The sequence below is a fragment of the Eublepharis macularius genome, chromosome 11, assembly GCF_028583425.1.
Source record: "Eublepharis macularius isolate TG4126 chromosome 11, MPM_Emac_v1.0, whole genome shotgun sequence".
Lineage (NCBI taxonomy): Eukaryota > Metazoa > Chordata > Lepidosauria > Squamata > Eublepharidae > Eublepharis > Eublepharis macularius.
In genome coordinates, this window is record NC_072800.1 from 63160984 (window position 1) to 63187732 (window position 26749).

General features: G+C 38.7%; 1 protein-coding gene across 1 annotated transcript in view; it reads right to left on the bottom strand.

The window, feature by feature from the left end:
- Nucleotides 1–4373: 4373 nt before the first annotated feature.
- CDK14 (cyclin dependent kinase 14) overlaps nucleotides 4374–26749 on the bottom strand; it is a 318753-nt gene continuing 296377 nt past the window's right edge. Inside the window, exon 15 of the mRNA XM_054992114.1 lies at nucleotides 4374–8222. The gene's annotated coding sequence lies outside the window, so the exon portion shown is untranslated. The remainder of the gene's footprint in view (nucleotides 8223–26749) is intronic.

The following is a 26749-nucleotide window of genomic DNA, read 5'->3' on the forward strand; positions in this document are numbered from 1 at the left end:
TGCTGGCTCTATTAAAAGTAAGTCTATCAACTGCTAAGTTGGTTTTTGTTGTATCTTCTGATTCCCATCACTGGGACATGAGCTTGAAGTTCTAAGTCTAGGCACAAGCAGTTAGCTCAAGTTCAATGTAAGCCCAGCTTTAGTCTACCAGATAGGATTTAATAGCACATCCCTCTGTTTCTAGTCTGTCACTCTGTTTTGTGGCTCTGCCTGTTGGCTGTGGAAGAGGAGCTTCATTTTAAAGTAAACTTCTGCCCCCCACTGAGCATACAATATTGCCTTGAAAAATGAACAAGAATACGAACGCTGTGTCCCAAATAGCCACCAACTCCTCTCTTCCCTCAATCACTCCAAAAAGGGGGATACAGAACAGAGCTTTGGAATTATGTGCCCTACTTGTTCAGCAACCACCTCTGGGAAGAATGGTTGCGGAACTGTTAGCATGCTCTTAGCTATTGTGCTTGACTCTCTCAGCACGAGTCACTGCAGACAATATATATCACACTACTCACAAGGGAAATGAACAGTAAATACTAGGTCCTAGAATTTTTTAATAAAAAAGTCTGCTCAGTTGTTTCCAGATTTGTATCCTTTATTCTCCTAGCCCTTATGCAGTATAAGCCTCTCAAAGCTAATGCCCATAACACCACCCCCCACTGGTAGCAGCAGGCTGTTTTGCTGCTGTAGGGTTCACACAGCTAAGATTTACAATGATGGCCATTATTCTGAAAAGCCGAGCATTAACCTAGTGGCACAAGGTTGCTCAAGCTCCTTCCCCTCTGGTTTTACTTTTTCTCTAGGGAGTAACAGCGATTACAGCAAAAGCTTCAGTGTTGGTGGTGGCAGCCAGGCAGACTTTGGTGCCGGGGAGGGAAATGATCAGCTGAGAACTTGAAATAAGGCTGATGTCCTCTTGCCCAAGTGATATCCTTCTGAAGGATTTTACTGCTAACCCTTGCCATCAGTGCAGGCACTTTGATTCTAACTATGTGGGCTGTAAGCAGAAGATTGCCTTGGGTATAGCCTCTGAATTTTATCATTTATTGAAAAATAACATAACCTCAGATGAATGAACAAACAGGTCATTTCTTAACTCAATATGCCATTGCCACTACCACTTTAAACTCAATGGGACTGTGCAAATGACAGCCCAACACTGGGACCTATCAATTTAAACTTAATTTCTTGGCAAATCCAATGGGAATAATTGAAAGCATTGGATCCAGTGCAGCACTTCTGTTCATGGAGCATGACTTTCTTCTCTCTCCCCTCCTGTGGCAGCCTAAAGTGTTTCCCCAAACACATTATCTTCTAAACAACAACTGCACTTCATGCAACAGGATTTTGGCAGGAAGTTCGGTGGATAGGGAACTGGTTAGAGGACCGCACTCAAAGAGTGGTGGTGAACGGCATTTCATCAGATTGGAGGGAGGTGTCCAGTGGGGTGCCGCAGGGATCAGTTTTGGGCCCGGTACTTTTCAATATTTTTATCAATGATCTGGATGAAGGAGTGGAAGGGCTGCTCATTAAATTTGCTGATGATACCAAATTGGGAGGAGTAGCAAACACCCAAGAAGATAGAATTAAAATTCAACAAGACCTGAATACTCTGGAGAAGTGGGCAGCTGTGAATAGGATGCAATTCAACAAAGACAAGTGCACAGTATTACATCTGGGCCACAAAAATGGGAAGCACAAATACTGGATGGGGGATACACTTCTGGGCAGTAGTATATGTGAAAGGGATCTTGGGGTAAGAGTGGACTGTAAACTAAATATGAGCAGTCAGTGTGATGTGGTGGCAAAAAAGGCTAATTCAATCTTGGGTTGTATCAAAGGGGCCATAGCGTCGAAATCGCAGGAGGTCATAGCCCCTCTCTATACTGCCTTGGTCAGGCCACACCTGGAGTATTGTGTGCAGTTCTGGAGGCCTCACTTCAAAAAGGATGTGGCCAAAATCGAGAGGGTGCAGAGGAGAGTGACGAGGATGATCAGGGGTCTGGAGACTGAGCCTTATGATGAAAGGCTAAGGGCCCTGGGAATGTTTAGTTTGGAGGAGGTTGAGGGGGGACATGATTGCTCTCTTTAAATATTTGAAAGGCTGTCATTTGGAGGACGGCAAGGAGCTGTTCCAGTTGGCAGCAGAGGGTAGGACGCGAAGCAATGGGCTTAAATTACATGCACAAAGGTACCGGCTGGATATTAGGAAAAACTTTTTCACGGTCAGAGTAGTTGAAAAGTGGAATCAGCTGCCTAGGGAGGTGGTGAGCTCCCCCTCACTGGCAGTTTTCAAGAAGAGGCTGGATGAATACTTGTCAGAGATGCTTTAGGCTGATCCTGCACTGGGCAGGGGGTTGGACTAGATGGTCTGTATGGCCCCTTCCAACTCTATGATTCTATGAACTGTCTAACTACAGGATTACTGCTATCATGTGTCAGCATGAAACTTTCCACTTTTTGTTGCAAGTGGGAGGCTCTTGAAAAAAAGATTTTGAAATGAGGGTGAGCAAGCTGGCCCCTTGTTGGGCTGAGACGTGAGAACTTCTGCAGCAGCACATTAAAAGTTCTTTCTTCCTGCAAAAAGAAAAAGAAGATATTGAGAAGGCTCAGTGTTTACCATTTCTGCATATGATTATTGTTGGACTTACCTTTCTGACCGTGGGAATCAAGCGTCAGGCTGTGGGTTGTGAATTGAATTGGATTCTCTGATGGTACATTATTGTGACTACTCATCCTTTGTGTTGCATGTGTCACTTCATCAAACATTTTGGGATTATATTGTTTAGACTTTAAAAAGGTAGGATTTTAAACTATGTTATAACCTAGTTTTACTGTTCCAGATTATATATTTCCAGTTATGCATGTGGAGGATGATGTCATGTTTCATATATGAGATTTATATTTGTGAAATATATTGCAATTTGTTTAAACTACTGCATTGAATGGTCTTCATCTTAATGTGACTGATTGTTGTAGTTAGACAGTTGTGAGGAGTTTTTCTATGTCTTGGATTGAGTTTTTCAGGCAGAAGACCTTGTGCCCACAGAAATATCATACTTGATTTAAGACAAGGTCACTCTCAACAAATCTTCCTCAAACATTTAAGATTCTGAATTATATGGCTGACTGTAAAGAAAAATCACCAAGGAGAATAGCAATCCTGTTACATTTTATTCAATATCATATTACATGAAAACAGTTACACCTAACAAACCATTACATCTTTCATAATACAGACAAATTACAAATTGAAACAAACAATTTAACACTTAACCATACCGTTCACTAAGCTGTCATTCTATAGTGTGTGGATATATGTATACATATTTTATATTAACATTGTTTTTGAGTACCAAACCCCTGTTAAAAAGAGCACTTTTTTGTGCCTCATATAAAGAAACCTAGGGTCATAGATCCAGAGGAATTAGCTGTGTTAGTCTGTAGTTGCAAAATAGTAAACAAGTCCAGTAGCATCTTTAAGACTAACCAACTTTATTGAGGTGTAAGCTTTTGAGAACTACAGCTTTCTTTGTCAGATGCATGGAGGGTATGAAGAAACTGGCCAGAGATATATAGGTGGTGAGGGGAGTGGGGGAGGGTGCAGGGGGTGAGGGCCATGTAGATGCAAATCCGTTGCAAAAGTCATGAAAGAGGTGGTGGAGTGCACAATCCAGGCTGGGTGTTGGCACATGAGGTCATATACCACATTGGGCATGTATCACATGAGGGCATATAACACAACGTGATATATGTCCTCATGTGCCAGTAATGTCCCTCTGCTCTACACATAGGACAAACCAGCCAATCTCTGTGCAAAAGAATAAATGGACACAAATCTGACATAAAAAATGGCAATATCCAGAAACCAGTAGGGGAACACTTCAATCTACCAAGACATTCCATCAAGGAGTTAAAGGTCATCATAGTTCAACAGAAACATTTCATAGAATCATAGAATCATAGAGTTGGAAGGGGCCATACAGACCATCTAGTCCAACCCTCTGCCCAGTGCAGGATCAGCCTAAAAAGCAAAATCCAACAGGAAGCTGCTGAACTGGAATTCATATGTAAATTTGACTCAATCAGACTTGGACTGAATAGAGATTCTGGATGATTATCTCATTATCAGAAGTAACTGCCTTTCAGGCATTCCATTCAGATTCAGATATGGAGGGGAGGGGTCACACCCAGCCTGGATTGTGCACTCCACCACTTCTTTCATGACTTTTGCAACTGATTTGCATCTACATAGCCCTCATTCCCTGCACCCTCTTCCCCCTCCCCTTTCCACCTATATATCTCTGGCCAGTTTCTTCATACTCTCCATGCATCTGATGAAGAGAGCTGTAGTTCTTGAAAGCTTATGCCTCAATAAAGTTGGTTAGTCTTAAAGATGCTACTGGACTTTTTTACTATTAAAAAACCTAGTAAGGGAAGATTTTGTATATAGCACTGCAGAAGTGCCATTTTGGGGGGCGGAAAGGGAGACGATTAGGGAATTTTTAGTGCATCTATTCAATCCTTGCTAAGAATATTGCAAGGCAACAGCACATACAATTACCTCCGTACCTTTATGCCAAGAGAGGAGGCATGGTTATGGTGAATAACAAAACATAATTTAATTTATATGAAACGTCATTCAGTTCAGCATCAATGCCATTTACTACATTAGGTTACAAATTCACAGATTTTTTTTTGTATGAACATACCCTCTATATCCACCACACATTCAATTGGGTGCAGTGCAAAATGAAGACATCTATTGTCCTCACTGCACTGCTGAGAGGCATTTTCATAACTTATACTAGAATAAATAGGAGACCTCTGTCAAGTTCCTCCTATGCACTGAAAGGAAGACTTCCCAACCCCAAGCTCTCCAGTCACTGGTTATTAATGTTTCCTGTGCTTCAATAAAATACTTCTGAGAACACAATGTAGAGAAATAGTGCCAATATTATACAATGCTGAAGTGCTGTGTATTTATTAGACTCCCCCTTTAAAGAAGGCAACAATGGAAGCAAACTGTCTTGTTAGTTTGGGTTACAGGAACGATATCTAAAAGCAATTCCTATCTTCCTAGCTTTCCTCTCCATTTTCCTCTTCATTGACTAGAATCTATCTTACCTTTCATTGTCATTTCTCTCTTCCGACAGCTTCAGGGCTGATAAAACCAGTAAAACAAGAAGGGGCATCTTTAAGGGAGCTGGTAGGAACAGGAAAACTCTCTCACATATAATGCCAACCACACTGGTCCAATTCCTATGCTAATAGGGAAGCATGGTTGCCGCTTCCTCACCCTGACACTGTTCTTCTACTACTCTAATAATATTTGAAGCACAGAATCATGTGGAATAAGAAGATTATGTAGGACTAGTAACATCCAAAGTGATTTATGTTCCACATGTTACTGGAAAGGTATGAGGTCTAGCCATGGGAAAGCAGCAATGTTCTTATTTCAGTAATATGAAGCAGGCCATGACAATTGACTGAGAAACTAAAAATGAGAATGGTTTCTTTCAAGTACCTGGAAAAAGCCCTTTTCTCAAGTCTTTTATTCTTGTTGACATCTTGAAAATATCAGAACAGATTCAGATATTACATGAAGGGAAGAGGAAAAGCACTCATTTAGAAAAATCCAGTATGCTGGGAAATATTTCAAGGTCTTTATGGACTATGTTATAAAAAAAAACCCAGGGTATTGTAAAATTATTTGAAAAGTTGCAAATTTGAGGGATAATTATAACGCACTGGTTCTCCATCCCACCTTTCCAGCATTATGAAATTTAGAAATCTTAAGTTTCTTACAGTTACTTGCCTTAAATATATGACATTGTTGGAATCTCTGCACCTTAAAAAACTCTTTTAAGTATATAAATATATGCTCTCTGTTCAATGTAATATCTTCCCCCTTATGTACTTGGAATGATTTTTGTGAGTATGCAAATAGAAAACATAATCAGAATGGAAAATCCAGAGAGATTCTGCTGGAAAGATCCAGAAACAGAAATGGACAATGGTTCCTTCTTGGGAAATTGTGTAGATTTTAAGTTCTTACACAACTTCTGATACTTCATGGGAAATCAGTTCAAAAGTAAATGAAATGGTTGGACTGGGAACTGATGCACAGATTTTGAATGTTATGTTCAAAGGCTTTAATGGCTTTTTTTAAAGGGAGCATTGAAAGCATACATAATGTGCATACACTCAAAGCATCCTATACAGTAGCAGTGGACTTTTGATTTATTGTGGATAGTAAGGTACAAGATATTTAGCCTATGGAAGAGAGTACTTCAGTGGAACTATTCTCTAAATAAACCATCAGATCTTTCAACAAAGAGTGTAACTGTTTAAGCTGCCAAAGTACAAGATTTACATCTAAGAACATACCCTCATTTTCCTGACTTGTTCTATTCTCAAAAATTCCTCACATCTTCACAAACACTATGACTTTTTTTTAAAAAGCAAGCCTCATCCTGAAATATCTAAATGGCATATACTTCTAATGTGACAAAGGAGATCACATACAAATGGTTGCATACAAAACTCAAAGCAAATAATAGTTAAGGCATTTGTGTTATGTTTGAATATGCAATTCGATTTGGTGATACAAAATTTGAAAAAATAACAAATAAGTTTGAGATGCTGAAACACCATTTTGGAAGTTGTGCTTAGGTAAGCATTTTAATGTCTATGGAGCCATTTAGAACAATTTTACTGCTTACTTTGCATATTGAATGTACAGAATATTTAACATTGTTCCCCTTAAAAAAAGCTTTCTGCAGAATCAGTTAGCCATTTATTTATTTATTCTGTTCCAAATAGTATGATGCCACCAGCTTATGCAAGAAATTATACAACAAGCCCCATCCTTTAAAATTTTTCTAACAATGCATTAAATGTGTTATAAAAATAAATGGCGTTTAGGTAACGGATATCATAAGGACGCAAGGTAGTTATCCTGTGTTGAGTATAATGTCTGAAAAACACTCCTTACCACCCCAAATTTATCAAGTCTAATTTATTTTTTGGATTTGTACCAATCTCCAATGGTGTTTGGCACAGAATAGCAGCCATAGTCCTTCAAATTCCCGTAAGCTTCATCTCCCCCTCTCTGACAAAACTTCACTTAAACTTAAAAATTCACAAGGGCATTTATTTTTTAAGTTTGAACAATACTTGTGAAATAACTCATCCGAGGATATGGTAGTGAAAGGCTTTTCCTAATCATCTTGGATCATCTTAGAAAAATAACTGGAATGATGCTTTGGTTTGGAAGAGCTACGATTTGGAATTTGGATGACTCAACAAAACTAGTTCCCCTCCCCCCCTAAAATGGCTCATTTAGCAACTAAAGTTTCTACACCATAGTGCTTATCATATTGTAAACGAATTCTCCTTCATACTTTTCTGTTTTCCTTTTGGGAAAATATTTTTAACTGAACTATATGGAAAAGTAAAAATGGAATCAAGAACCACAAAAGCTGCAAACGCCCCTTGTTCTAAAAAGGAGTGAGAATATTTGATTTAGTAGTATTATATATATACCCACCCCCATCACTGGAAGTCTCATTTGATTTCTGCTTCAGTATGCTTGAAAACTGCATTGAAACGGAAGCAGAGTACTACTCAAATTCCAAGTCTCCAACTAAAAGGAACAGCATAATTTCCAAGTGGTAATGCAAGGATGTAGTTACAAGATATTGATTGTGTCTCAATCACCCTGAAAACTTTCATTCTGATTGAATATATCCTTCAGACAAATTACAAAATATATGGAGCCTCTCAATGAATACAGAAACTGATTTTTGCCATGACTGGCCCTTTATGTACAGACATTACCAGGAAGTGCAAACACCAAATGTGTGTCTTAATGCATTTAAGACTTTGCTGGTGAAAGCATAAAAATCTGTACAAGGATGTTGTGCTGTAGTGGAAAATTCAAATAAAATCAAACACAAAGGATGAAAGAAAAGAACATGCTATATGTCAGTAAGCAGAAGCTGAATCTTCATGAAGATCTCAGAAATCACAAGGGATCCAAATGCGTGCAAGGTTTTGAATAAATTGTTGGGGGAGGGAGGGAGAGACAGGGTCTTGCCAGTATAGTTTTTCTTGTGATTTAAATCCACCATTGCCAAAGAGAAGCAGGGCCATGCTGTCCTCATAGTGTTGGCTCTCTTGTTACATTTGGTTCCTCTCCTGTAATCTGGTGGTCTTAATTCCTATAAGAAAACAACAGAAATTACAAGGATTGTTAATTGCAACACTTTATAGTTTAAAGGTCTCAATCGTGGTAGAATCGTGTCATTTTATTCTGCGTTATTTTCATCCTGTCCAAAGTAAGTAAGATCAGAACACAGCACTATTCAGATCCAAGGAGAAGGCATCAGGTTGACATGTTTCCAGTCTCTCCAAATTATCGTCCAAAGACAGTCTCCATAGGTAATAAACTGTAAACTGAAGGGCAGATCCAAATGAATATGTTTCCTGGATTTGTTGCCAGATCAATCTTAATTCACACACTTTAAAAATTATGGGTTGGATCCAGACTAAATTTTCCAGAGGTGGAATGGAACTTTCCCGCCTCCCCATCTCACTGATCCCATGAAATGAAGCTCCTGGCGAATAGGGGACCCCGAGGAATGCCATGAGAGGGGGAGGTCTGCACTGCAGTGCAAAAGAGGAATCAGGGGAAATTGCCAGTTTAGAGTAAAACCCTAAACAGAGTTACTCCAATCTAAGCCCATTGATTTCAATGGGCTTAGACTGGAGTAACTGCTTAGGATTTCACTGTTAGTCGGGATTCGACCTGCTGTCATAGACATCTACGATTTTCAGGAGACTATACCAACAGCCCCTCCCTCATATGTACCACTCCTACTTACTAGTTCATGTAGCATCCACTCTTCCTAATATGAAACCATGCAACATTTTTAAAGCTGTCTCAAGAACTTCCTCTCTAATAACTGCAGCATATGGGGATGCCTTCCATTTCATGGGTCAAGTGGTGTGTTTTGACATGATTAAATTCTCATGTTAGTGGGCAAATAGTTCCTTATTTTTAGTATGCATTATCAGCCTTTAATTTATATTATGAGAGTAAATACCACACGTAGATCTGGAAGGGTATAATCTGGAAATACCTTTGAATTGTTGGTTTTGACTAATAGGGAGAAATGCAAACAAAGAACTGAAGAACAAACTCAAGCTGATGTTAGATCAGTCTTTCACTTCATAGAATGCAAAGTATAGGAAATAGCTAACATCGCCAGCAACTTTTTTAAGGGTTAGCTATCACCAGACAGATTGTGGCATGGCCTTATGAGGAAGCACTGTCCTGTATGGACCCAACAGAAGCTTTCTGCAGCTACCTAGAGATCTGTTCAAAGCAAATGGTTTATTTTTCTTTTATTTAAGTATCAGGCTATTCCATAAGGAAAAGTTTGGATCCTTGGTACTGTTTTGCATTTGACTATGATTGTAATGGGAAATTCAGTATTAACATGGCATTAAAAGGCACACAGAAAATATTAAAACCTGAACTTTATTGGTATTAGTAAAAATGTACTTAAACTGAATACTGACAGCTTTGAACTCAAACTTAGTTTACAACTTTAACATGTAATTCAGATTGCACCTCGAAGTTCAGGACTGAACTAGTGTCATATCAAATTGAAGAATGCAGTGTGGTTTCTAGCTTTGCATTTATAATTGTAATTAAAAGGTTCTCCCCCTTTGAATTACAACTATTCTACTCTTGAAGCAGATGAGAAAGAAAATGTTATGGGAAAACAGAAGAAACAGGAGGAAATGGCTAAATGTTATTGTATATCGCCATGAATTCTGCATAGAATATGGTATAGAAGACAGATTGCTGGGATCCACACCTTTACTATTTGTTTTTTCAATCTGGAAAAACTATTTTGGAAGTTGACAAATTAACAGAAAAGACTTACCTGCATCAAAAACCAGCTAATAATTGAAGTTAGACAACGACTAAATACAGCTAGCCAGCTTACCGTGTGGAAAATATGAAGACACTTTCTTGCTCCCTGAATATGTGCGAAAGTAAATGATCATGGGTGATTATGTAACATGCTTGCTCTAGTTCTTTCTCTGGATACAGACTTATTCTATGGAAAATTTTTTTTCTACATATCCCTACATATGGATAGGGAACAAAAATGTGAGATTGTTTATCTACTAACAAGTATATGTAACTTATCAACAGGATCAGGCTCTGCACCAGAAGACTGGAGACTAGCAAATATTACACCAATTTTTAAAAAGAGGTACAGAAGGGAACCAGGAAATTATGGGCCAGTTAGCCTAACATCTGACCCAGGCAAATTAGTAGCAACTGTAAAATCAAAGAATTATTATGCACATAGAGGAACAAAGCCAGCTGGGGGAAATCCGCATGACTTCTGCAAAGGGAAGTCCTGCCTCACCAACTTTTGGGTGTTCTTTGAGAAACATGTAGATAACAGCAGACATTATATCCTTGGACTTTCAAAAGGCTTTCAACAGGGTACCTCACCAAAGTCTCTTCTTGAGTAAGCTAAAAAGTCATGGTCCTCTTATGGATTAAAACTGGTTAAATTATAGGAATCAGAGAGTAGGAATAAATGCAGAATTCTCACCATGGGGGGAAGTAAGCCGTGGGGTGCTGCTGGGGCCAGTGCTATTCAATTTGTTCATTTATGATTTATGATCTGGAACTGGGGGATGAGCAGTGTACTGGCCAAGTTGGCAGATGACACAAAATTATTCAGAATGGTAGAAACCAAGGCTGACTGTGAAGAGCTCCAGGAGGATCTCAGAGAAGGTAAGTGTAGGGTGATGCACACTGAATTAAAAAAAACCCTTTAAGTACATGTTAATCAGGTCCAAACTTGCTGAGTAATAACAGATAGTTCAATGAAAGTGTCAACCCAGGGTGCTGCACCAATGAAAAATTCTTCAAATTGTTAAATTTGGGTAGTAAGTTGGTTTGCAGTGTGGGGGGGGGGGGTTCCCTGTATAATTGTTATCTACTACCACAGCTCAGTTTCTCGTTGGCACTAGAGATGGGCACAAAATGAACTACGGAACAAAATTCTGTATAGAACGGCTGGTTTGTAGTCAAAGAACCATGAGTTCTGTGGGACTGCATTTTTCCAAACCAAACAAACTTTTCTTACCATTCTGTTGCCAGTTCAGACACTTTTGGCGCCAAATACTCCCTCGCTCAGGCAACAGTGGCAGTCTTTAGCGTGCCTCCAATCTGAAGCCTGATTGGCAGCTGTCCCTGCCAGCTAGAGAGCTCCCACTCTGGCCTATCCAGCCAGGAAAAGGGGGGAGAGGGTTAGAATCTCCAAGGCAACTGAGGCCCTTCAGCAGCCATGGTAACACCAATCTCTTCCTTCCAAATCCATGTTAGGTAGGTTTTTCTGCCAACCAGAGTGCTCCTGTGTTGTTCAATCTCTTGGCTTTCCCCATAAATAGGAGAAGCCGTGTGATTCCTGGTTTCAGTTTCTTTAGAGTGGGAGAGGGAGGAGAGCTTGGTGGCTGGCTGTGGTGTTGGGTCCCCCCGAACCGCTTCAGAAATTGGGTGAGTTCGTTAAGTTCATGTTCCGTGGAAATTAACGACCCACGAACCGAGCGGTTCGGTTTTTTTCGTTCCATGCCCATCTCTAGTTGGCACCAATGAAAAAGGCAAACTTATTCTGAGGATTATTAGGAAAGGGATTTAAAATTAAACTCTCGATATTATAATGCCTCTGTACAGATCTTTGGGTGTAATCCCCTTTCCAATACTGTGTACAGTTCTTGTCATTGTATGGTGACTATGCAGTTTTTTAAAAAAAGGGTTATTGTACTTTTTTTCTGTGCAATGTATGCAGCTTGCTGCTCCTCAATTTCTATAGGCTGTTCCTCCTTTCAAAGGGAACAGTGTAGATAGAGATAAAGCAGCAAATAAGGCTAGACTTGTTCAATGAATTGCAATGGTGCATCCATCAAAATACTTGATTATTATATATCATCAATAGAACCAGATACGCCAAGTATTTAAGAAAAGAAAACAGAGATGATATCTAAGCAGAAGTCTCACAGAGATTAACATCTTTTTATTCTACCACTGGACATTGTGGTATACTTCTTATCATAGTGATTCTCACTCAGTGGCTTGGGAGTTACATGTGGCACTTTGACATGCTACCTGTGGCTCTTCCCCAGTGTGGCAATCTTCCCATGTTCCAGAAAAGTGCACAAAGTTGTTTCCCAGTAGTGCTTGTGAATGGCAGGTGGTTCTCTCCTTTACACCACCATGGCTGGAATAACTGGATGATAGGTAAGCTGTGAGCCTTGTCCCATTAAGGGCTTATTCTCTCCATCAACCCTGCCTAAGGTTGCCAACTCCTAGGTGGTGGCTGGAGATCTGGAATTACAACTCATCTCCTGTTGACAGAGATCGGTTTCCTTTACGTACATGACTGTTTTGGAAAGTGGGTTCTATAGCATTATACACCACTGAGATCTCTCCCCTCCCCAAACTCTGCCCTCCCTAGGTTCCCCTCTCAAAATCTCCAGGAATTTCCCAACCCATAGCTGGCAACCCTAAGTCCCCTTGCATGGTCTCTGCACAGAAGTGACAATAAAACCCCCACTGCTATGGCCGCCACTCAGGAAAAGAGCAAGCTGGCCACTTCTCTTTCCCCACAGCCAGCCACCCCTCTTCTAGCCTTGGCAACCCCAATTTCTCTTATAACCTGCTGTGCCTCATGCGGAGGGCAGAACAGGAAGGAAGAAGGGAAAGCCCTTCTTGGCTGTTTTGCTGCTAGTAACTGCATGTGGGTCTCTGTAAGCTGTTGAGTAGTACTGCTGCCTTAGCTTGTTTGCTATCTTGATTAATTTTTTTAAAAGATATGTTTTAGGAAAAATCCAGTTACATTTTGTTTCTGATCTGGCAAATTCAAGATTCTCGAGTTTATGCTCTCTGATTAGATCTTTGCTCATAAAACCAAGCACTAAAGAATAGACTATTTATTTACAACTTCTCATTACTAAAGAACAAGGAGAGGCCCTTTTACAGAGATTGTTGAAAACTCTTTGATTTGACAGACATCTGTAAACATTAAAATGCAGGTGGGAAACAGGTTTGATTTCCCCCAATATCTTTACAGAAATCAAATAATAAGCACGTTCACAATGCATCTGTAAATCTGAAGAGCCAATGTAAACATGCTTTCAATCATGTACAAAAATCCTGTGCCAAATACAGTATCTTTCCCCACAAACCAAGGACAGCTATTTCCAAATCCACCTTAAAAAACACTGTAGCTGCTAGTCTAAAGGGAAAGGAGACAAAAGCTTTTGATTTTAAATATTAATTCTGGTTGAAGGCATGGGGTAAAGTTAGCGTCATTATCTCCTGATGTTTCACCCCATCTTTTTCAATTAATTTGGGAAGATTCTTTTTCTGTACACTGCTGCACTTCTAACGTAGAGTTAATTTGGACATACATGGGGTGGGGCAGTGCTCCTCACCATGTCTTAGCATGTTGAACACACTCAAGGTTCAGTGCTATTTACTGTACAGCTGGCTTAGCCCCACTTTAGACAACTGGTTCCTCCAATCACATTTTAAATTTTAAAAAGGCAAAGAGATAACGAGAGGATGCCATATTTCCCAGCATGCTATGTTCACTTTCCAATTAAATCCTGTGAATAATATTAGGAACAAATATCATTTTCTTTAGTGTGCTGGACAATTGTACTTTCCTTACTTAATGGAAACCATCTTTTGTGGAACAACTATTTTTAAAAAATCCAATTCCATTATTGACAAAAACAGGCACTTGGAGATATAACTTCCTGCAGGTCTTTTGCGATACATGTTAATGAACTGGATCACCGATACCCATAATGCAACTTCATGCTGACCCACATGCCCTATGAACCAGATTTTCTTTTTTTTCAAATTCAATTTTCTTAAAACCAACTGTCAGCATCATGTGATGCAAGAGATGAAAAATGAAAATGAGCAATCCCGCTGTGCAGGTGAGTGACCTGTGGGAGACAGCTCTGCCTGGTAGGATTTTTACACGTACCATCAGACGCAGACCAATTGATTAGATCATCTTATTCTTGCCACCAACCAGGCTCAAGAGACTAATTAGAGAGAGTACTGCCTGCGCAGGCACCCCATTGACACCTAATTTGCTCAGCCAAAGCCTTTGGGGAGAATGTATTATCTCTGCAGCTGCACTTCATGCATTTCTGATTTGAAGCAGAAGCATGAAGCACTTCATCACGCTTCTGAACAAACTGAATGTAAGAAGCCTTAAGTGCTAAATACAAGCAGACACAAATTAAACCGGGCCAGCCTCTCATAAATTCCACTTCTCCTCCTCCTCCTCCCCCCTAAGACATATGCATATGCACATAAATTATAGCTGTGTTCGCCTACATTAGCACAGTGGCATGTGTATATGCATGTTATAAACAACAAACAGCAAATAGATGTACTATAAGAAAGCTATCTTTCTGCCTCAAACACTTGGTTGTACACACGCTTCCTTGCATCTTGATTTAAACGTCGTTATGATCAGCAAAACATACAGTGGTATTAGCTCAACTCTGCAATTTTTTCTCAGGTCAGGTTCATTGTGGACAGCTGCTTATTAGTTACAAAGCTGTACTAATGTTAGCAGTGAAATACAGTTAATGGATGCATTACTAATAATGCCCATTCTTCTGTGGGTTCAGTTTCTTGGCTAAACCATGTATGGATTTTAATTTTTTTAAAGGGATGTTTAACAGGAAGTGATTACAGACACTTCATTTGGGCTTTAATTTTATCTTTACAGATTCACTTTTAATTTTCTCCAATTTGCCACATTACTTAAAAAACATGGAAACAATTGGGGCTCAATTTTTTTAAAAAAATGGAACTGAATGATGGATTAATAACACTGAATGTTACTGGATATTATGCGAGTAGCTAAGGAATACAAATGTGTTACACAGTTACTCTTTTATCTTTGTGTAATATGGGGGGATGATTTACCCTGAACTGCTCTTCTAACAGAACTAGCATACTATAGAAACATTTCTTTCTACAGGGAATAGGGAAAGGAGAAAACTGAATATCAACTATCCTATTGAGAGAGGGTGGACAGTCCTGTCAAGGAGAATGGTCGGTTGTGTTTACTAGAAAACTTCACAACAAACTATCTTCAAATAGGAACTGTTGAACGCCTGCCCAGTCAGCCTGCTATTCCCAAGAACATGACAAAACTGACTGGGTGGTATAGTTCCCTCAAATTTCCGACTGGTGGCCACTGGCAGAAAATCTTCCATGCATTCAATCCTATAATCCCTTAGAACAGTAGACTTTTCAGAATCTGGGCTCACCTTGAACATCAACCTGCAATATATGACCTATTTTTAATTTGTTCATCTTATTAAAAAATTTAAATTATTAAATTTAAATTTTAAATAAAAAATATATCCATCTCTTTTCTCCCTCGAAGGCAAAGGTCTTGAAATGGTGGTTCAGAGCCACCAGTGAGTCACACTGTAACCTAAGGTAGAGATTTTTTAAAAAGAGAAAGAGAAAGATCATACAAAACCTTTAGTAATTTCATAAAAGAGGAGACTGAACAGTTGCAGCTCATTACCCAGGACTGGGGAAAGTTTTGTCTACCAAATCCTCCATTTGACCTTCTTAGGTCAGTGTGCAATCTACTTGTTGATCTTAACCAATAACAACTGAAGACCATTGCCAATGAAAAATATGCTTCTAAGGGGTCTGAAAAGGCTCATGACAGTTACTTTAATGGTCTTTTCAATATTTTTGAGTCTGTTAATAGTTTTGATATGTTTCTGCTTTGATGCTACTTTTAGGGCCCCTTCCCCTTTATTGAATGATTATAGCCAATCACTTAGCAATAGGATTCGACTACCTGATAATGTCATTGATGGCAAAGTTTATTTTACCCTGCAGATGGGCAGATTTTGTGCAGCAGGAAAAATGTATTCAACAGGCATTTTTATAAATCTGGACATTACAGGATTTAATAAGGAACTAGGCTGTTCCTCAAAAATAATTAAAATTGAAAATAAGATTTAAAAGAACTGGAAATAGACAAATACTGTCACTTGCTCTGTCATTTCTCCCTTTCTTTGGTTAGAAAAAAATTAACATTGCAATCCTGGAACGTGTGATACTTCAGGATTAGGGGAAGGTGGTACTGCATTTTGTCTTTGTGCACCAGGCTAGGAAGGAGGCTTAGAATGTATTGGGGACAAATAAAAACTCTCACATTTCTTTACACTCAGAAATGGAATATTACCTTATTGCTAAGATAACTCTCCTGGTCTTGTCATGGTGGCAGTTTCACTACCCACCAGTGTCACAATCTAATCTCAGCCATGTAGTTATATGTGATTAGTTGTGTCAGAACTTGGATGGAGATCTAAACATGCAGCTCCATTTATGTTCTGAAGCAATTGGTAAACTACATGGAACTGGGGTGAGGGAGCACAACAAGCCTTACAGCTTTGGCAATTGGGACAAGCCCCAATGGTGTAAATTCTCATAATCTTTTGCAAAGCAATATGAAAAATGAAAAAAAAGATGTGCAAAACAGTTCATTAAATGTAATCCTGCTCTCATTTTGACACCCCGATCCTTTTAAATTTAAATGGTTAAATTTCACAGGTTGTATCTCAGTGAGCTTGGATGCTTGGTTGAGCTTATAAACAACTGAAGCTTTCCTCTCTTGCTCCCCCCAAACTTAAGAGGATAAAGTCTGCAATCCACCATCAGTTCTGAAGATCAATGTACAACACCACCATAAAAAACAACCATAAGCTCGAAAACTTTGTACTTAAAAATAAATTTGGCTTGGAGCAAGTAAGTATGAGCTGTGCCAACAAGGGAAAAATATTCTTCATTTGGATTTCAACTAGCTCCAGGCTCAATCATGGGGAGGAGGGAACAGGAATGCTTTACTGTGATATGGACAAGGAGCAGCCTAGCTGCATATCCATGAGATCCATTTATGCTATTTTACAAAAGAAACAAACTTTTTCTTTCATGAACATCACATTATATGTTTAGGGCAGGATTGTTGCAGTGGAGGCACTGCAAGTTTGTACTGCTCCTAGGGAAATTGTGTTTGGGCTCTGCTAGCTTTTATCCAAAAGGGAAAATACTGTTAAGATCTGCAAATAATTCTCAAAACAACTGCAATGTTGATCTGAGAGCTTTCTTTGTGAGCAGAACAGAAAGGGCTACACAATGTTGGCATCTTGGATACTTCTTGAGCAGAAAAGTATTATTTTTATAAATTCCATAGGAAAGCAACAATATAACATTAAATGGAATGGAAATCTCTTACACTGATGGTTCAAGCATCTTATCTCCAGTCAATATATATGAAATTAATGTAAGCTTATGTAATAGGTACATAATATACTTTGGAACAGATTTGCAGTTACCAGTCTATTGCATGGGGCTAGACAATCTTCTCCCACAGGAGAAAGACAAAGGGATCTTACACGGGGATACTCAAGTGACTTACTTTGTGTGTGGTCTTATATTCAAGCATACTCTGTCTCCCTAGCAGTACATGTGTATCCACAATGGGAAAACAAGTGTAAGATCTTTCACTTGAGTGTCCCCATATAAGATGTCTTGTGTAGAGAGAGACTCTTACAGTGAAAGCCTAAGCAGAGTTACTACAGTCTAAGCCCACTGAAATCAATAGGCTTAGACTGGAGTAATTCTGCTTAGTATTTCACTGTAAGTCTTTGAAGTAAAGGATGTGGTTTCACAATTCTCAGCCAATGTCAGCTCCATAGATGTACTGATGCCTGCTTAGGCCCTTGCCTTGTCCCTTAGGAACTGTTCTTATGGTATCACTGCCTACTGGCTATTTTGCTGCTGTGCTACCAATATATAATAATACCAAACTACTTTGCCATATTTCATTTTGCTTGAGCTTCTTTTGGAAAATCTGCTTAAAATAGCTACTGTTTCCTTAACTTTACAACTACTGAGGTAATATCTCAACCAAAATTGGGATTCTAGTTCTGAATAAATATGAAAAGGAATGATATTTGAAGGCTTTTTCTGTGTTAATATATGTCACTAAGTTTCTAATTACTATTTATGAGCCCAGGACTAATTATGGCATAAAGGAGAATTTCCAAAATGTTCTAGCAGCAGGACCCTAAACTTGCTACATTTAATAATAATAACATTCTATTTATATACCACCCTTCAGGACAACAATACCTACACAGAGTGGTTTACAAAGTATGTCATTATTATCCCCACAACAATCACCCTGTGAGGTGGGTGGGGCTGAGAGAGCTCCGGAGAGCTGTGACTGACCCAAGGTCACCCCGCTGGCTTCAAGTGGAGGAGTGGGGAATCAAACCCAGTTATCCAGATTAGAGTCCCAGCGCTCTTAACTACTACACCAAACTGGCTCATTTGGATTTTTTTTTTAATTTGTCATTTATAGTCCACCTTTTTCATGAAAAAGGGATTAATTCTGACTGAGCACAAAGATAGCTACTTAAATTATAACAAAACAGTCACTACGAAAAGGAAGCATTTAGCATGTTTTAATGTAATTCAAGACATGGCCTTTGATGAATTCCAGAGCCAGCTCCAGAGCCAGATTTCTGCTCCTTAATAACTAATAACTACTTTATAAAGAGTTGAATTATAAAGAGTCAGTTTTGCATTGTCTTGTATTCTTGGCAGGAACTCTCCAGGGTCTCAGGTAGAGAAGGTCTTTCCCAACATCAATGCTACCATTTAAACTGGAGACACTGGGTTGAACCTGGGACTTCTATATATGAACAATATACTGTAATACAAAACAATAACCCCTCCCAAACAACACAATAACTTGTCGCATGCATATTGATGTCACCCTATTTGGACCATTGGTGGTAAAGAGTGCCCTCAAGTCATAGCTGACTTATGGCGACCACTGGCAGGGTTTTCATGGCAAGAGACTAACAGAGGTGGATTGTTATTGCCTGCCTCTGCAATCCTGGTTTTTGCTGGAGGTCTCTCATCCAAACACTAATCAAGGCCGACCCTGCTTAGCTTCTGAGATCTGACGAGATCAGGCTCACTTGGGCTACCCAGGTCAGGGCGTTTGGACCATTAGCAGGATGCTAATTATCTTAGGAGCCACCAAGGCTAGCAACATATATCTTCAGATCTTTGTGTTCCTGCCCTCTCATGAACTAACTTTTTAAAGTGATAGATGATCACACACTGGAAAGGTTTTTAATGGTTGATTTTAAAGGACAAGAAATAGACTCTAGAATTTTTATTCTTTATTCTAGCAACAAATAGGAGCTATATAGTATGGCCATAACATGTGGCTGCTGTAATGTTAGAACCAGTCCTACTAGCACTAGTTTGATTTGACAGATGTCTCAGTAACACAAAGTATCCAAAAACCAATCAATCCAGGACAATCAACCTACTAGAAGACCTAGTGGGTTGACGGTCCTGTTCCATTTTAGTACAGTATAGTGCATAAATAGTTGACTCTTAATTTGGCATTGATCATCTGGAAAGGGACTCAACTCTGTTGTCTTTGTTTCAGTCTGAAAATATGCTGTAGGCTACAAATTTTAAATTCTCTTCAGTGATAAATACATTTCTGCTCCATTCAGGTCACAGATTGCCACACTAGAATCATTCTGACTGCTTATCAGTGGTGTTAGTCATATTAGCAGCAAAGTAATAGTAATTAAAGGAATTCGTACCAATTCCTTAATTTAATTCTACCTCCTTATAAGTTATTAAATGTATTGGAAAGCTGAAGACTTGGCACTTCAAAAGGTCATGTGAGGATCTGTGGCTCATTGCACACATCTTTGGTTAATGCACTGCCAACAATAAATGAGGTTATCATTATGAGTCATGACATTTTAAAATTTCTCACTCCTTCTTTTGGCACTAAGGAGAAAGTTGCATTAAACAACAGCGTTTCACCACGCAGCTGCAACAAGCCAAGACTTGAGAAGCTAGCCATGACTTAGGCTAGACTGTATTATTTAAAGCAGAAGATAATGGAATTCCCCTATCAGAATTAAACTGGATACATTAATACCACACACTCAGTCAAATTAAAAGCAGTGACTGCTATTAATAAAACTACTGTGGTTTAAAATGTTCAATGAATAGCTCCTAACTTCAAAGAGACAATTGAAAATGGGGCAGTTCAATACAAACTGATTTGGAAGAAGATAACAATAAGAAGTTGGTTGCTTAAGAGACTGTAGAAATGTTTTTTGATCGGATTGTCCATAACAATCACCACCCTGCTATTAAGCGAACCCTAAGATATACTTGTGTAAGACTCAGCTGGACATTTAGAAGTATCTTTAGAGCCAGATCTCTAACTATGAGTAAACTAATTAAAAGAAAACAGTGCCAGGGAGGAGCACAATATACACAGATACCTTTCAGTATAGCTTTTAGTCTATTTTGATTTTTTCTTCAATGTTTGTTTAGTACAGTTAACAAGATTAAATACACTGTTTCTGGAAGTATAACAACTAGAATAGAAATCATAAAAGAAAATACCTTTCAATACTCAGTACACCACTAGTTTTAATAAATTTTTACTATAAGACCATCTAGCAATATATTTTGTGCTTTAATTTCCTTCTTTCATCCTATATAAGTTAATTATATTGCTTCTATTTTTAACCAAATATTTGTAGCTCTTCTCCAGCAATTGGAAATATAACCATCAAAACCCACAAGTAAACTCAGCTAATTCATTATCACCTTTAAAAAAATACTATTTTAGATTAGCTCAACAAGAATAAGTAGTCTATTTCATCTGTGCTTACATTTTTTCATTCATGAACTACATTTGTAGTCTGCCTTTTTCACTAAGACTCAAGGCATTGACTACTGATACGCTTCTGGGCTCAGATAAGAAATTCTGGTCATAATGTCTTTCCATGTGGCTTCCTTACTTTTCCCCCGCTTGGACCAATTTTGCATTGTCACTTACGAGTACAGACATTTATTTCCAAAACTAGGTTAACTTACCACATACACATATTTATCAGATACTCCATTGTACTTATTAACTTAATATTCTTTTCACAGAAGACTATATCTTATCATGGTCTGCCCCACATTATGTATTTTCTGCCCCCTCTCCTGTGGATTTTTTTGACCCATATGAGAGGAACACAATGGGAACTAGACATATTTATTCCAGAATGGAACAGTGAAATAGTTTAATATACCATCCAGGGGGCAGTACCTGTCAATTTCTCCAAAATTCTATAAGTTCTTAGGGACTGAAGTAGGCCAATTTACCCTCACCTCCTGTGTTTTCCCCCTTTCATTTATGTTGAACTTTCCTCATAATTTGCTACCTTTTGGAAATGTATGAGCATGCACAGTCCTCCAAATTTTTCTGGTATGGGAGGGGTGTTTCTTATTCTTACAATTTATAAAGTATTATTGTACTATATACTTACCAAGCCCTCTGAATATAAAGGAACTCTTATGTTGTCTGTGGGTGGCCACACAAAGAGGTACTCCACCATGACGTTTGCTATTAGAGTGAATAGCTTTTTGATACAAAAATGATATTATTTTGTGGACTGTTCCATAAATCTTTTCTTCTCTCATGGCTTTTAAGTTTTTAGCCAAACAAAATAACATTCTTTGCTAAATTAATGAAAACAAGCTGCTCATTGCCTACTGCAAAAAGTTTTTTAAATTATATTTTGGTCTGAATCATACCTTGCATTTTGATTAAATTTTCTTAAAAATCAACTAAATATGAAGGGTTTCCAGTGTGAACCTCAAAGAAGGCAGTGGTTTGTTGTAATATGCCAAGCCAAAGACCCTAGAAATGTAAATATTTGGAAGAATTAATGTAGTATGTGCAAAGGTTTTTGTCTCTCACTATATATATTTTAGGGTTTAATGTTTTGAGAAACATAACCTGCCCAAGACATGTATGAGTTATAAAAGAATGCAAGTGGATAATGGGTCTGGAAATGTGGCTAATCCCTTGAGTCAATCCTAAAACCTTTACATGCAAAACATCTACAACAATGGATTAAATACATTAAGTGTAAACATTCAAAGACAAGAGCTAGATTAAAAGGCTACATGAAGAGTGTGCTGAGGGGAAAATGGAGTCATGCTGTTAGAATGTCACCAAGCAGTTATTTCTTAAGATTGTGACAAGGAATGGCAATCTAGTTCATTCTCAAATACTTTTTTCTGAAGTTTGGAGACCATAAAGTGGTTTTAAGACAAAAAGCATCCCCATTTTAGCTCCAGGGATGTAAACACTTCCGGAGTTTTACAAATGGGAATGGATATTTAACCTTGGATACTGCTAGCAACATTAGAAATTTCTGGCAAAATGATGTGTGTAAGTGTGGTGTTTTTTTGAGAGCCATTTTATATAGCCTCATGTGTCTAGCAAAAATACCTTAAACCAATTAGGTAGCTGAACTCCACCCATTTAAACTGCCCAAAGAAACAGTCAGAAAATGGAACTTCTTGCCTCTAGTCTAGAAAGAGGCCACTGACAGCGCAACCCTAAAAAAGGTTACTCCAATCTAAGTCTATTGATTTCAATAGGCTTAGACTGGAGTGAATTTTCTTAGGATTGCACTGTGAGTCATATTATATAATGATCTTACTTTAAATTGTCTCAGATGCAGGGCTTTTTTTGAGAAGGAATGCTCCGGAACACCATTTTGGCAGCTCTAGAATCTGCTCACATGACTCCTTAGGCCCTGCGGGCTCTGCAGAGGAAGTTAAGCTGCTTTGAGTTCATTCTGCTTTCTTGAGAGAGAGAGAGAGAGAGAGAGAGAGAGAGAGAGAGAGAGAGAGAGAGAGAGAGAGAGAGAGAGAGAGAGAGAGAGAGAGAGAGAGAGCTGGGGGCCCGGCACGGGCTCTGCAGAGGAGGTTTAGCTGCTTCGAATTCATTCTGCTTTCACTTTTTGTAGAGGATACAGAAAGAAAAAAACTCTTTCTCATAATAGTGTAATTTCCCAAGCTTACTAACATTTATCTTGTTGAAATACATTGTGCTGGATTTTGGGAAGTGGCGTCACTTCTGGGAAGCAGCATCACTTCTGGGAGTGATGGCACTTCTCGAAGAGACATCATCATGCATTTCTGGAAGTGCGCGCGCACTTCGTGTGTGCACATATGATAATAGAGAGTTCCAGCACCTCTTTTCCCAGAAAAAAGCCATGCTCAGATGCATTACTTGATTACTTAATGAGGTATCAAGCGATCATATTTAATTTTGTCTTTGTTTCTTAAGACTTCAATTTCTTTCCGAAGATTTTAACAGATCTTTACATGAGTGGTATTTTAATATGCAGTGATGAAAACAGAAATTCCATTGGAGAAATGGGTAACCTTTTGGTTATTTTCTCCTACTTTTAATTAAGGACATCTACACTGTAACAACACCCAAAGATTTTTAAAGAAAATGTTAGAAAAAATTAATTTTTTCTAAAATCCCATCAAAAATGAAAAAGCCTGAAAAATTAGATTTTCAAAATAACATATTTGTAAAACTATCTGTAGAAAAAAGAAGGTAACATGCATTCAAGAAAGGCAGCATTCTACTTAAATCAACCTCAATGTTGTCCTTATCTTCATTCAGATGTTATCTGTGAGCCAGAAGGCAACAGGTGATCAGAGCATTGCTAATTTGACTGTATTTGACCTCTGATGAATAGTGTTCATGTCATTGAGCTGTTAAAGTGCTGGTGAACATTTATCCAGATGAAAGACCTCAAGCAGTTAACCTGCTCAGCAGAGGCAGTGCAAGCAGGCAACAGGATAATGACCTCTACCCAAATGTGCAAGATATATCAAATTAATACTATGACAGTTCCACAAAAGATGGTGGTAGCTTGGTGGGGAAACATTAGCAATGATATAACCGGACAGTCTCTGCAAGTTAGAAGCTCAGGTTAAGTCTCTGTATTATTTTAATCCTTATAGCAACCCCTCCATTATTTTTTTCACTCAGGTTTTGTTTTTAAAACCATCTCAAATAAAAGTTCAACTATATGACTATGCCATACTCAATAACAGATACAGGATCAGTTTCCTCACAAGTGCTGAGATCCTAAGGTGCTTCTTAACCTACAACCTTAACAATGGCAAAAACTACATGAAACAAAATTCAAAATCAACAACAAAAAATTCAGTGCAGAGATTTAAGCTTCTGATAACTTTCTGTTCACTTCTTCAGTTTAAAGTTATCTCTATTTTGGACATTTTTATGCAGTCCACAGCATATCTTGAATAACTAGTTATGTCTTCAGTGGCATACATACTGAGTTCTGCTTTTCAAATATTTATTTTTAAAGTAGTACCCATGGTAGGGAATGAGTGTTTATCTAAAGATCTTTACTTCAGGACAGAAATTTTAGTCTGTGAGGTTTCCTCTACACATGGCAGGCAGCTGTCAGAATCAGTGTGAAGGGTTAAAGGTCAGTGCAGCTGCTCTGTTAAATCAGAGGGTTCCATCAACATCTCAGAATTCCTGCCGAGTGGGAGCTGGGAGACCACAGATTAGAGTACACCGGAGTGTGTATATAAGGTCACTTTGTGTCTATCAAAGTGATATCAAACTGCCAAGCTGTACAATACATTTAACTGTGCTGTTTTCAAAGAAAAATAGAAAGGAAATGGACATGTGGGTAGCAGACCACAGTTTAACAAAATTTCATACAGCTTTTGAAACAGATTTATTAGTTGCAAAGATATGTTGACTATGGACACATGCTATAGGTCCACTTACTGTGCAATAGATTTCATTAAATTTTTAGGTCAAATGCTGACACCAAATAATTCTTGTCAATTAGATTACAGGATGGAGAGACAGAAACTACAAACCAGAACACAGATGTTTGCATTTACCGAACCCATGAACACATGTATGATTTATGCTCCTGCTGATTTACTTCATTGCTATGCTATAATGTGATATTAGTGCCCTTTGGGGAAAAAACTACCTTTCTTTAAGTACAAACACATTTGGACACAAAAGAGAAACAGCTAGGAGGGCTTGTGTTTTGAGCAAACAGGTTAAGGATCCATTTCCCCATTCTCTTTTTTAATTTTCCCTCTCTCAGAGTCACTTTATTGAAGAAAACAAGTGAGCATGCCATATGTACTCAGACTTTCAGCTGATGGATACATATGTGTACACTGCACAATGAGCATTCATTCTCTGAACAAACCAAGGCAGGATAATTTTCATAAAAGTTATATGTGATTACACTTTGCTATTACTCCCCACTCCCTCACTAATACATGAAGGCATTTGGTAATTTTCCTGCAGGGCTAAGAGGGGGGGGGAACTTTTCTGGAGAAAACACCTTGGCAGGGAAGATGGCTGCCAGCTTGAAACATGTAGGCCAAGTCTTTTTTCTCTCTCCTGCCACAGATATGTATAGCTTGGGAACGGCTGGGCTGTGAGCCATTTGGTGTGCAGCTAAGAGCTCTTGGCCTGTGACTCATGGCTCCTTAGACAGATGGATTAACCTGGTGGACATCAACCCAGGATACCTTGTTTATTTTTTGTCTGTAGTTTGTTCCTTATAATACAATATATCTCAAGTTGTTTAAATGTGTATTTTTATAAGCTGCTTTGTACCCCCCACTGGCGAAAAAAGCAGCATAGAAATATATTAAATAAATCTATATTGCCTGTACAGGTATGGATCTCTGATAACACTTCTGCTTTTTCTTGTTCAAGCACAGTTTTGAGAATTACAGCAACAAATAATACTTGGAAATCAGTATTATATATGAATAGGCAAACAACTCTGGGTGCATTATCATTTATTTTTGCAAGTTGTGACAGATTAACTAAAACATATTGAGGCAAAATTCAGACCACAAATCTGGAAGCAATAAAACAGTATGTATGTTTGATATAATTGTGCATAATATTTGTAACATAATACTGCACTTCTGCAATGGTGTTTTAACAAACTGTATTTTTGTTCTGCCTGCTGGAATCAAGAAACACAAGGATCACTGATGAGTGATCACAAAAATACTGTTCTTTCCTCCCTGTCCCTCAAGCAGCAGGGATCAAATAACAATTTCTCGGCTGCTGTTCTTTTAAACAAAAACATCTCCACACTACATGTATATGTGGCAGGTTAGTATCTGTTTCTTCACTACTGTTTTGTTTTTGAGACCCCCAACATCAGTTCTCTAGGAGGTTCTGAGACTAGAAAAGACCTGATATAGTGTTTTGCTCAGATTCTTTTGGTATATAAGTATTCATGTTCAGGGGACTAATTCGCCTGCCTTCAATAATAGCCATATTCCAAAATAAGTAACGCAGATGATTGACCAAAAATACTACGAATTGCATCATTATACTGCTTCAAGTAATCAGTTTATTATAATTTTACCAGTGATGCCTGACCCTCCCCTGAAGATAAAACATTCAGTTTGCAAGAAAAATGGCCATCCCGGCTGGCGGCAAACGCTGCTCTTGCCAAGGGAGCTGTCATTTGCCTCCATGGAAGGAGGAGGGACGGAGCTTTCCCGGCCATCCGGGATCTTGCTGGGGTGGGCGGAGCTAATAGTCTGTGAAGGTGGCTCCGCCTGCCCCAGCACAGTCGGCACTAATTACGACTAGCAGTTGCCTCCAGCACAAGACAGGCCTATGACAGAGCAGTAGGA